Here is a 12,072-nt window from a genome sequence, read left to right as displayed (position 1 = left end):
GATGCACTTAGTATGGTCTAAACAAACCTCACTTTTACAATTCAAAAACGATAATGTTTTTTTATTATATAGAAGATAACGTTTAAGAGGTCTGTTCGGAAAGTATCTGGACTACGTTTATATCTTCGCGCCACAGTGTTCCAGCGATCTCTACCGGACAGAAACGTCAACAGTAAAGCCTCACGAATCTATTGCTTACTTACTGACACCTGCCGGACGTATAGTTCATGCGTAGCGTGTCTTTGTTTACAGTGCCTTTTTCGCGTTCGTCGGATTTTGATATTGTTAAAAATGACTGAAAAACAAGATCAACGAATTTGCATCAAATTTTATTTTCAATTCGGAAAAACGAGTTCGGAAACTATTGAAATGATGCAAAAGGCCTTCGGAAGCGAGTGTATGAGTAAAACACGAATAAAAGAGTGGTATAAACGGTTCAAGGATGGTCACACTTCTGTCGATAGTGATTCTCGTTCCGGCCGACCTTTGACGACAAAAACCGCAGATAATATTGAGCGGGTGCGACTTGCAATCGAACAAGATCGTCACAACTTACAAGATAGCCAATGATTATCGGGGACTCGAGCGTATGCAAGAAGTTAAAACCAGAAGAGTAGAAGCGTATACGCAAGTAGTATAGCAATGTATGTTCCAGCACACCTGCGATGGGCCGTAACCCTTTGGCCCTCCTCCCTGGCTTAACCCTTTTATGTTAATAATAATTGTTAATGTTAACAATTATTATTAACAATATTCGTGGGGAGGGGGGGTCCCTGGTTTAACCCTTTGATTCCCTGGCATAACCCTTCCATATTAATTATTATTAATGTTTATAATTGTTTATAATTTTTTGAGGAAGGTTTCTAAGGCTCCTAGTCCCTAGGGATCCTATACCTAGTGCTTTCTATCTAATTAAATTTAAATGTATTTTTTTTTAAGTTATAAACATATATTATTCACAATTCACTTGCTACTTTGAAAATAAAACGATTAGAAAATAGCGACGATTTTTGAAAAAAATGAAGAGACAGACCAGAGAATCGAACCGGAGTCCTCTGGATTGGTAAGCTAGCGCTCTACCACTAGAGCCAATACCACATGTACCTTAGAGGATGCATATTGTGTATATTAGCTATACGCGCATACATTTGGTATTGGACCTGAGCGTGCGGAGGAGGGGGGAGCGCATGTTGTCTATAGTTCTAACTTGAGAATGCGTACTCTCTCTCTCTCTCTCTAGCTCTGACTCAGCATGGACCACAGCGTGCGGAGGAGGGGGAGGGCATGCTGTCTATAGTTCTAACTTGAGGATGCATGCTGTCTCTCTCTCTCTCTTCCTCTCTCTAGCTCTGACTCAGCGTGGACCACAGCGTGTGGAGGAGGAGGGGAGCGATGCTGTCTATAGTCAACGCATACTCTCTCCACGAAGGGAACTGTTTTCGTGAGAATGCTAGAGACTACGAGTGCAGTCGCTCGACTGACACCTCCTTGAGATGTTCCTCCTAAATATCTCTGCTAGGAGAGAACCTTATTCCCATCCGTTCGCCCTTTCTTGCAATCGTTATGATTATTTTATTATTTAAATAAGTACACATTATATTATTTATTAAATATTTATTATTTTTAATTATACATTGAGTAGAGTACACTTTGTCTATAATCTTTGTGTTCAGTGTCTGACATAGCTATTTTTAAATATTTAGTTCAATTTTTATATGAATTATAGTCATCTGTAAATCTTTCGACTGTATCGATCCCTTTCGATTTTGCTTGTCTTTGTCTTTCCATCATCCAATCGTGTATCTTTTGTATATTTACCGCAACACATACTATATTCTCGCGATTTTGACTATGATATATACATGATGGTTTAAATTTAAGACTTAAATTTTCCAATCGCGGACATCTCATTTCAGTTTCGATATCTAAAATATTTCTGTAATTAAAAAAAAAAACTAATTAAATTTGAATTTAGAATTTCGTACTATTGTATATTATTTGAACTTACTTTTCAGGAATAATTTTTTTGAGCCATTGCTTCTTTTATAATCCTTTCACATAAATATTTCTACAAATATGTAAATGACTACGAATAGTACAATTTAAAAAATTATATGGTAAAATACCATTTCTCCATAATATACCTATAAAATTGATTATATTAAATATTTCAAATAAAATCAATGTTAATTAACGATAATGCTGTCTATAGTTCTGGCCTGATGAGGATGCGCTACTATAGTAGTAGTAAACGCGTGCTCTCTCTCTCTAGCTCTGACTCAGCGTAGACCACAGCGAGGAGGAGGGGAGCGCATGAGCAGCTATGCTTAGTAACTACCGTCTTATTTTAAGTTGATTATGTCTATCACAAATGTAGATCACAGCTGGTTTGAGGGTGATCAAGCTTCTCCACTACTTTCAGAAAGAGAAAGCATCTATGCTTATTACCTTCCCTCTTATCTTATGTTGCATATGACTATCACAAATGCAGATCATAGACGGTTTAAGGATGATCAAACAAACTCATTAGCGCGGACGCGTGACCATCTGCGTTTAATACGTTTGTTGCGGATGACCATAAAGTCAGCGGGACGTCAAGATTTATAGAGTTTTTAGAAAGTGACAATCTTTCTAGCCTACATGGGGAGGGAAAGGGTACACCAAACGTCCTATCTCACTCAAAGAATGTCTACGTTTGTGTGTAGCGTTACATATATTGTAGAAAATTCGTACCTGATAATAGTGTGAGTGTTCATAGGATTTTCGTTGGTCAGTCTTAAAGGAAACTTCGAGCTGTTCGTGCTGATTAGTTAAACATCAGTAAGGTTTTATATTTTTTATAAAGTTTATTAATAAAAAAGAAAAACAAAAACTATGGAAAATATTATCAAAGCGTGTGAGTTTTTAGAAACTGTAAGTATAATGTTAAATAATTTAAAAATAATTAAAATAACTTTTAGAATTTTTTTAATAATATTATTATTCAATTTCAAGTCACCGGCATGCCTACTGTACGTACTTACATTATAGAAATAATTAATAAATATAAATTAAAAATAATAATTAAAAAATTTTTTTACAGAAAAAAATTCCGTTGGTGAAGAATGTCGAGTGTGTTCGACGAAAAGTTATTTTGATTTTGGCCCAACCAACAGTGAGAAAACCGACTCGCCCCTCGAAGGTCGTCGGATCAAGAAAATATATATAATAATAATAATATTAAAAAAAGAAAAAAAAACTGTAATTTTAATTTTGTAAAATTTATAAAAAATAAGTAATAAAATAAACTAAATTAAAAAGTCAATAATGTATTAATTTACTTAGGATTTACCAGTGGGCCCTCCGACAGCGTGCACCCCCTCCCACCCACCCACACATTCACCTACTCCACCCACCACACCCACCTACCTACCCTCACTCACCCACATCCACCTACAGAGGTTGGTAAGGTAGGATGCTGTAGAAGTTGGTATGGTATTTAGTAAGCTATATGATGGTCTCTCTCATTCTCCTTCTACAATAGGGAGCATAGTAAGCTTATACTGGCTAAGTTTGGGCTCTCGGAGAGTGGGTACGTCTCTAGCTTGCTAGGTGCGTACGCCGTATAGTGTGGATGCTTCTCTCTCTCTCTCTCTCTCTCGTACGCGCTCTCTCTCTCTCTCTATGATTATAGATAGTTTGTATTAAATTCTAACAATTGTGACGGTTACGTCGTATTAGCGCTATCGGCCCAACTATGTGGCTGCCGGCGAGGGCAGCACTTGCCGGTTGGGGGAAAATGAATTAGAGGAATTCGGCACGAGACGTCACGGAACGCGCGCGTACAAAAACGAACCAGTCGAGGATTAGGATCCGATTGCCGAGCCGTGCAGCGAATAGCTTTGACGTTTTCTCGAGTTTTCCGGAGTGCAGAGACGATAAGAGAGAAGCTGTGCCACAGCCTGACGAAGTGGAGTACGTGCTAGTGTGCGAGTGAGCAGTTTCGCCATCGAGGGCGAAACTGAGAACGAGAGATACCTCACAGCAAGGACTGACTTTTCCGCAACTAGGGTGCGAGCGTTTTCACTTTCGTGCTGTCGTACAACTGATAACAAGATAATCTGGCCAGCTTAATTTCGCGATCGCGACAGAATTACTAAATAACTAATCTCTCGTACTCGCTAGAAAACGTACATGCATTATCTCGGCAATCAAAGAGCGGCGAGCCATCCAACTCCGCATGTTATTGTCGCGCGAACGTCTTGTGAACGTAAACACGCGGGCCGAATACAGTGTATAGTTTAGAGGAAATAAACGATCTCGCATGTGATATTGATTAGAATTCCATCGTATTTATTTCAATAGTATATAGTTGGTTGACTGATACCCGTTCCCTCCTGCTCTCCGGTTTTTGTGTTTGAACGTAATCGCGCGTGCTCTTCGATACTATCATGCGCATTAAATTAAAGAAACGTTACCAACCGCGTTACACAATATATATATATATATATATTTTTTTATTTTCTTTTTTTATTGAAAAGCATCGTGTACATTGATTACATAATGTCTTGTTAATTTCAAACTAATTTTTTAACATCACCACTAATTGGATTATATTGTACAATACGATCGTGTAATATTAAGCAGTAGGCTGTACTATCTTCAGGAAAATCGGTTCGAGTTTCAAATTCTAGGCGAACATCGACTGGGACGCTTTTTAATGTTTCATTTTGTTAGGAGAAGTCTATAACTATTAGCGGTACTTTATTAATGAAATCCTTTTTATTGAGTGACGGCTCGTTTTTTTTACCATAGTAAGCGTTTTGAAAATCAGTATACATATCGTAGAGAACAGCAAACTGATTTTGATTGATATTTAAATTGAGATTTCCATACGGATAGCATTGCGAATTGAGGAATAGCTTCACATTACTAATATTACAATGATCAAAATTACTAGAATTAACACTCGCTGAACTTTTACGTTTAGTTTGAAAAGCTAAAATAACAAAGCAAGGCTTTTCCAATTGATTGGATGTCTTAACACTCCAAACATGCTTTGATGTACGAGGTAATTTTGGATACTCATACATTTCCCAAGTACGATAACTCATAGTAATTGCACGATCTCGTCCAATCTGATTAAGTAATTTGATTTTTTCTTTGTCTGCAACCATCGCATATGGCATCAACCATTCAACCTTAGCTGAAGTAATTTTTGATTTTTCTGAAGCATCAGAATTCCTTACTGGAATACTTAAAATAGCATTCAAATCATCTTTTGATCTTGTGAGAATAAGTTCATGCTTGACATTGACTACAATTTTCCGATAATCTTCAGCAAAGCCCAGCAACATACTGAGAGGGATAGTCACATCAAAAAAACCTAGAACATTACATATTAAAACTTCATTCTTATCACCATTCCATCCGACATTTTCAGCAATAGAGCTCTGACATCGATTGAGTGAAAGCCAATTTTTCATGAGGCTCGTTAAGCCTACATTTTTCACTTTATCAATTTTAATAGTATCTATTTCATATCGTATTTCCTCGAACAAATAACAGAGGACGTTGTTGACTAATAAAGTGTTCTCCATTGGCGTAGTACCGTCCGGCTTGGTCAACCGACCACAAATATGAATCATACTGCGTGATGGAAACAGAGATAAATCTTGATGTTGAATTGCTATATGGATTTCATCACTATTATTGAAATATGATAATGAATAAAGCTGATGCGCATGAACTTCATAATGAGCTATAGACTCATCGAAAGCGACACCTGAATGAATGTCTAGAATTCCCTCCATATTGTTGTTGTTGTTTTATACAGTACACTAATATGCACAATATTTTTTTCCACGATTTTCGACGACTTTTAGTCTCAAGCTTTTCAGGAATTGACTGTTCTGAGGTGTGAGCGGTCTAATAGCTCGCTGTTGACTGGTTGTTGATTGACATTTTTGTCTCTTAATATAGCCTCGACCGGTCTTTATATTGTAAGTGATACCTATTACTAAGATATGGTCTTTATATGTATTCGCACTGTGATGACTTCTCCTCGAAAGTTAACTAGGTTTCCGTCTTGATCAACTATACGAATTTGAAAATGATCAATGCTCCTCACAGCGACTGGAAGGTAAATTACTTGAGAGGGAACTTCTATAATCTTATATCCAGGTGGGACTGCTGGGAAAAATTCATGTATAGTATGTACTTTGCGATCGTTTATGTAAGAGCCTGTAGTAATATTACACTCTACACGTAAAGCATTGACTTTGAGAATAGTGACGGGTACGTCAGAACTATGTGTTTCGTTTTCAACGAGCGGACGTCTAGTGAAGCCTAAAATTGGTCCAATAGACTCTTCTGGTTCAAAATGTATTTTTTGACTGCACTGAATGACACTACGTAAAGTATTATTATTTGGTTTCAGACTAAACGATATACCTTTAGATGCTAATGCTTCTTGGAGAAAGCTTACAATATCTTCTATTTCGTAGCTACCAGTTGGTAAAGTGATAGCTTCTTGACCTTCAATGTAAAACTTATTATAACCAACGTCAATGTTTGGTATTGAATAAAATGTTAATAGCTCAACTAGACCAAGAACGTATTTTTTGTTTAGTATCAATTCGATTGGTGGAAAATAATAGGTTTCGAGTACAGATGATGTTCCCGAGAGACTCGATGTCAGTGTATTCTCCATGACAGATTCATATCAAATGATAGTCATTATTTAAATGAGTATTTTATATACTAGTCGTCTTTTCTATAGTTTGTTTAAAAGAAATTTGAGACAAAGATGGCCGCAATTATATGTATTAAAATCTTGATATCTAATATAATTATACATGATTCTATTAACTTTGAGATAAAGTAATAGATCTATAGGCGATTGTAGATTACCAAAACTATCAAAATACATAACCTCATCACCTGTCTTTTTGTATGCCACCCAATGAGTACCTGGTCCACGTTTATCATCTAAATTTACAATAGCTGTCTCTTTATATCGTGGTCCAACGGCTGGCAGAGCATTACTCATGAAAACACCTCAAAAATTTGCAATTTTTAGTATTTTAGCATATTTTCTTATATCATGATCTGTCAGTGCTTGATTAGGTAAAGTTACTTCGAGTTTTTTTTTTAAACCTTTTCCACTTGAATATGGTTTCAGATCAAGACCATAACCTTTAAGATATGGTTTCAAATAAAGTCCTTCACCAATAGCAATAGCTTCCATAGTTTTATGATGTCTATGAGCTTCTTTCAATTAATTTTTAGCGGCCTTAGCACTGTTAACGGCTTTTGCTATTGAAGCATGCTTTCAGCGAGCATGAGACAGTTGTTTCACCAGATAAAACACGACCAAGTTCTATCATGATTTTTGACGATATAGCCACTGAGAAGCAAGATAACGTTAGAGCATTCTTCTGTAAGGGTAGACATAAAAAAGTAGATAGTTTCTATCTCTGTCAATCGTACGCTCGCATTCCGAAGTATCTCATTCGAGATAATGTGAATTTACTTGTTTTGTTTCGACAAGATGACGTGAATATTAAGCACATTTACAATGATCATGTTAACTCAGATATGTCTTTTGAGAAGTTTAAAGCAATTTGTTCAAAATGTTGGAGAGACGATAATCATGGGTTTTTGGTTATCGACAGAGACAGACTAATAAATCATGGACGATATAGAAAGGGATTTGATTCTTTTGCTATAAATATAGAGGAGTGAGTGGATGAAGATTATTTAACTTTAGAAATTAGAAGCGTAAACATGGCTGACTTTGAAAGAGAAAAGAAGGTTCTCGAGCAATTATCCATGGCTCGTGATGCCATAAGACGCAAGTATCAACTAATAAAACGCGGTAAAGCTGATTTAAAAAAGACATTGCATGAAACTTTTAAACCTATGGTTGATCCATTGAAGAAACTCGTAGAGGCAACTACTGATTAAAGTAAAGCTATTACTGTTGAACAGCCAACGAAAAAGAAAAAGAAAATCGCGTTCGATAATGTTTTCAAGTCAGAAGTAGCAACTGACACTCCCTACAAATCTAGATATTTCAATAGTACTGCTAATGAATTAAATTCTACATTGCAACCGCTTGATACTACATTTGAGTCTGCTATTTCTAATGATGATGATGATCATCATGATGAATCATCACTTGATACAACTGCTATAAATTTAAACAAAAGTAGTTCAAATGTAACTACAGAACAGAGACAACAGCTATTGGATGATTCGATTGTAGGAAACTATGTTCGACTATTGCATGAACCTCAGCAGAAAAGTAATTTAGACAAGACATTTGGTGTTCGTTTGCATGAAAATACATATGTCATAGGCAATTCTCCGATTTCCTTCCAAAACGATAACGTGACTGTGAATGGTAAAGCATACAGCAAGACGCCTGGTTTAATGGAACTTCTCTTTCGTAAAGAACCTGATTCTAAATTAATCAGTTCATCGGAGATTGAAAGTTATATAAAAATTCTTGAAATCACTATCGCTCATCGAAAGAGATATGAAACAAATGGAGAATATCGCAATAAGCATGTAAATAAATTCAAAAAGTATATTGGTCTAAATTTATCTTTGAGCAGTATCGCTAAGAAGCGAAAATGGACTAATGGAAGAGGTCTTTTTCCTAACTATAAAATAGCTAGAAAAGGAACATTATTTGATTATGTATATTGGGATGATCCAAACAAGTTCGTTGATCGATTGAGATTGCTTATTACCGAACAAATCGACGATAATTCTGGTCATGTTAATGAAATTCATTCAATTATTGAAGAATTACGTGAAGCTGGCTATATATATTAAGAGAATCCTAAATATTACTCAGTAGTAAAATGAGTGTTGATGTGTTTTGACGTATATTGAATAAAAAAAAGGAGGGTAATCGAGGTCCTCCTGGTGTAGGGTATAAAATCACTAAAGACGGACAATACGACGCGAATGACAAAAGAATTTGTAATATAGCCGATCCTCAGGAGAGTAACGATGCTATAAACTTAGGAACGTTGCGAAAAACTAGTGAAGCTAACGTTACTACGCTTACGAGTACGATAAATGATCTTATAAAATCATTGGATATAATAAGATTGGAATTAGTAAAGCATTGAGTAGCTATCAAATACTTAGAAGAAGATAATAATAATAATAAGAAGAAAGAAAAAAATATTGGACCGTTTGACTTTTTAAAATCAATTTAAAAAAATAGATTGAAATGAAACATCAAAGAGTGGTGGATGAGTTACATAGTCGCAACTATCCCCGTAGAAAAGTTGATTTACGCGGAATAGATGAGACATAGCAAATTGATCTTGTAAAGATGCAAGGCTACTCGAGAGAGAACGAAGGCTTTCGATATCTATTAACTGTCATTGATATAATTTCAAAGTACGCTTGGGCAGTTCCTGTGAAACAAAAAACTGGTGTAGACGTTGCTTATGCAATGAAGTCTATATTAAAAAAAGGCCGCACTCCTAGAAATCTACATGTGGACCGTGGCAAAGAATTCTACAATTCAAATTTTCAAAGACTAATGACAAAGTATAAAATACATCTATATTCAACCTATAGCCATCTTAAGGCATCTATTTGTGAACGTTTCACTCGCACGCTAAAAAATGTTACGTGGAAAAAATTCAGTCTACATGGAAATTACAAATGGATCGACATTCTAGCTGATTTATTGAAATTTTACAATAATCGAAAACATCGTACCATAGATATGAAGCCTAAAGATGTAACTAAAGAGAATGAAATGCAGGTGTTGAGACGATTCTCTTACGACAGACTTCTTTTCGTTAAGAGCCCTAAATTCCAAGTAGGCGATAAAGTACGTGTGAGCAAGTCTAAACACGTTTTCAAAAGAGGATACACTCCTAACTGGTCTACTGAGATTTTTACTATTCAACGATTTGCGAAGACAAAGCCTATCACTTATCATTTAAAAGATTATAAAGGCAATTCAATTGTTGGAGATTTTTACGAGTAAGAACTATAGAAAACTATGTATCCTGATGTTTATCTCATTGAAAAAGTTTTAAGGAAACGTGGTAATCAAGTATACGATAAATGGTTGGGATTCGACAACTCGCACAATTCATGGATAGATAAGACCTTATACGTATGAAAGAATAAAGACGTTTATGTAAAGTAACTTTTATTCAAATAAATATCATAATAATAATAAATAATTTTTGTTTTATTTTAATGGTAAGAGCCCCAACTTTCGCTCTCACCTGTGAGGTACTTCCATTTGAACATCATCACTTGTGAGTCCATTAGAACAAGTCGAAACCTGCTTTAGTAGAAACACCTATGACTCATTTACCTCTCCACAATATATTTTATAATAAATTTATTCTACATACTTTATTGAAATAAAGATAGATTTTTGTTACATTAAATAATAAATTGAAATCCACCAGTGCTATGATATTCAACCTGTAAACAATATTTTTGTACATGATCTGAAAGTAATATATAAAGACCATAATGTTTCATGACGGCTCTTGAAATTCGATCTGGTAAAATAAGTTGGAATTCAGCATCGAGCTCGAGAATGATTCGATTGTTATCTTCTTCCTTAAAGTTTGTTACTAAATAACAATGATTTTCTTCAAGTTCATAATGATTTTTCTCCCGTAGTGGATCAAAGGGCTTCATAGCTATTTTATTTAACATTTCTAAGTCCATCTTGCTATCGAAGACTTGAGAATAGTGGAGAATGAAGAGGATACTACTGGTGATGATTCTTCTAACAGAATGACGTTTTCCGAGCTCTTCTCTCTCTCTTAAGACCTTTACCCCACTACTACACTTTTTTTCTAGCCACCACGACCGCCTCCCTCCACTTGCTGCTTCTTCCACCTCCACTTATATTTTTAGTTTGTTAAGTGTATATACTATACAATGATTTTTTAGTATAGGTTCGAGAATATGATTCATCATTATTATACGTTTTTTAAATAGTGCTCGCGATATTATACTACTTAGTTGCATAATACGACGTTGGAAGCGTTCTCGATCTCGTACAAGCTGCTCCCACACTCCTTTCCTTGAGTCTTTGTCTTTAATAGGAAGATGATGAATTTGAATATTATCCGAGACTTCGAAGCACGAATGCTCTTCTTGTTTCTTCTAATTGGCGCCATGATGAATCACAAGAGGATAGTCTTGCTATTTCTTCTCACTGAATGATGGTAATGCAAGCTATGCGTCCTTCTTATAAATATATTAGACTCGAATGACTGACCTCTATCGGAACTTAAGGTTTATTGTAGGAATAGTGAGATCCCCAACCTTCGCTGTCACCTGTGAGGTACTTCCTTTGGAATCGTCACTGATGAGTCACCTTTACAATGAGATAAAATTCATTGGAAAGGGCTACATTATGAACTTTTTTTTTTATTTACCTCTCCACAAAAGGAAATAAGAGGATAGTTAAATAAAGGAAAAAAAGATTATTTAATTAGATATATTTTTTTTTTATTATTCATAGTGCAGCTATTTACATTAGTATTATAATACATTTAATTATTATTCGTTGAAGATACAATTATGTTTAAATTCGAAGTTTGAACCGACAATATGGTAAATAAATAACTCTTCCATCTTACTAGTCTGATGTAGGTTTTTCATCATTTCTTCATCTTTTTCGAGTACTATATTAACCCTTTTGGGCAGGAACACATCAAATTCATCATCTATTGTAATAACAACGCTAAATCCATATTTCGTTGTTAATGATCTAACTTTAGTAACTTGATATAATGTATTTTATGTAAGTTGGGACATCGCCTTCCGAGGAAGGAAAGTCCTCTTGGAAATTTTATTTATTTCTGAGAAATCCATTCTGTAAAATAAAAAATCAAAAAATTAATTATTTACTTATTTATTACTAAGGTATTAATAAACTAAAATTATTTAAATATCTTACTTGTTTCAATGGTTAGTGGAAGATGTATTAGAGGTTGAGGTAAGACTGTTGCTTGAGTGAGAGCTGAGCAATTGTTTTGAACAAGAGTGAGCTCTGTTTTATAAATGGCAACCCCACTCTTA

General features: G+C 35.2%; 1 protein-coding gene across 2 annotated transcripts in view; it reads left to right on the top strand.

The window, feature by feature from the left end:
• Positions 1 to 12,072, top strand: part of LOC131675316 (dynein heavy chain, cytoplasmic) — a 995,688-nt gene that overhangs the window by 662,666 nt on the left and 320,950 nt on the right. The window lies entirely within an intron of this gene.

The sequence above is a fragment of the Phymastichus coffea genome, unplaced genomic scaffold (assembly GCF_024137745.1).
Source record: "Phymastichus coffea isolate CEN01 unplaced genomic scaffold, Cenicafe_Pcof_1.1 PCOF00018, whole genome shotgun sequence".
NCBI lineage: Eukaryota > Metazoa > Arthropoda > Insecta > Hymenoptera > Eulophidae > Phymastichus > Phymastichus coffea.
Note: the sequence above shows the minus strand (reverse complement) of the source record. Positions and strands in the feature narration are given on the sequence as shown.